Genomic DNA, 1,609 nt, shown 5'->3' with positions numbered 1-1,609 from the left:
CTTACCCCAAATAAAGTCCAAAAGTTAAGTCAAGGGAACAAACTCCTTTCTAGCTTTCCACAACTTTTGAATGAGAACCTAGACCATGGACAAAAATCGCTCTTAACCTTTAAGCCCAATTTTTAAACACTAAATCATTCCCAAATTACCAGCACAACTTACCCAAAAGTGGTTTGCCAAGATCACCTCAAAGTTCTAACACCAAAATTTTGTTGGAATCAATCTCAAGTCGTTCGCATCTAAATTCAAAACTTCTCCAAAACTTGAATCTAAAGCCCAAAGTGTAGTTTGTTCCAAATTGTCTTCAGTCTCTCAAATAAATGCCTTAATCTAAGCAATTCAATAATAATGGTTAGAACCTCAAATAAATTCCAGCAACAACATTTTAATTCAATCCTTCCAAAGCTTAATATACTTACCAAAATGTTGCTTGGTCCAAAATTAGTTTCAAACTCAAATCTGTTTGCGAACCCAACTTAATCCTGCGCAATGCTTGACAATACACTTCGACCTTAAAATTCCTTCAATGCTTGAATCTATGGCCCAAACATAATGGGTGTTAACAATTTTAGCCAAAACGAACTGAGTAACCAAAATCTTCAAGAAAATTCTAAAAGACTCATATCTTACCCAAAACTTCACCACAAGCCAAAATCCGACAAACGGCGGCGAAGGGAGGCAGTGACCGAGGAGATCGGCGGCTGGGTTGGCGGTGTGCGAACGGTCAGTAGCGGAACTAGACGGATCGAGCGGCTCTCGACAGAACGCAGCAGACGAGGCGTCTGCTCTGACCAGCCGGCACGCTGAGAGGGCTTCGAATCGCCGATTGCTCATCAACGTCGGGTTTGACGAAAAACTGAGCTGTCGTCGACGGCTAGGTTTTCTCAGGGGGGGGGCACGTGCGGTGAGGTTGAAGAAAAAGATTTTAAGTTTTGTTTATATAAAGAGAAAAATAATAATAAAACAAAAACTAAAAAGGAAATAAAATAAACTTATTTTATTTCTTTCCTTATTCCACTCTATACCATTTAAATTTATTTCCTTTTCCAAGAAAAATAAATTCTTGTCATAAATTTCCAAATTGAGTTTGACAATTGAAAAGAATTTGAATAATTTTCACGCCAACACTTAAATCCTCGCACTTATACTTTAAATTCAAAAATTCCAAACCTGCCCTTCCACTAAGGATAATTAGTGAAAAGGGAAAAAATACATTATTATTAAATAAAAAGGCGCGGGATGTTATATAAGTGTTGCAAAAAAAAAAAAAATGTGTTAGCACTATCCAAACAAAAAAAAATACATATAAATAATTTACTTGGTGGTTTCCTCGCTTTAATGGGTCTATCCAATACCTAGTAAACAAAACAACATTCATTTCAAAACTCAACTCAATACATCAATGTCACCAATAATAACAATATTCATAAAGTATATATTCTTAAGGTTCACAATCTTCTCAACTCATTAAACATCAATCTGCTCAAAATATTGATATGAAAACCTACTTCCATAAAGTAAGAATACTCACACCACTCTAAAGGGAAAAAAATAGTCAAATGAGGTAAATGTTCAAAATATTCATGCCATTACATTTTTCGTCTACTAT

The 1,609-nt window shown here is 35.4% G+C and overlaps 1 long non-coding RNA gene across 1 annotated transcript; it reads right to left on the bottom strand.

Annotated features, from left to right (window-relative positions):
- Nucleotides 1-214: 214 nt before the first annotated feature.
- On the bottom strand, nt 215-866 carry LOC120081204. The gene is made up of 3 exons (XR_005482716.1): nt 631-866; nt 420-536; nt 215-330 (listed from the first exon to the last, which is right to left on the bottom strand). It is a non-coding gene; the product is annotated as an uncharacterized LOC120081204 (long non-coding RNA).
- Between the last annotated feature and the right edge of the window lie 743 nt (nt 867-1,609).

This window comes from Benincasa hispida, chromosome 7, assembly GCF_009727055.1.
Source record: "Benincasa hispida cultivar B227 chromosome 7, ASM972705v1, whole genome shotgun sequence".
NCBI classification, from domain to species: domain Eukaryota; kingdom Viridiplantae; phylum Streptophyta; class Magnoliopsida; order Cucurbitales; family Cucurbitaceae; genus Benincasa; species Benincasa hispida.
Note: the sequence above shows the minus strand (reverse complement) of the source record. Positions and strands in the feature narration are given on the sequence as shown.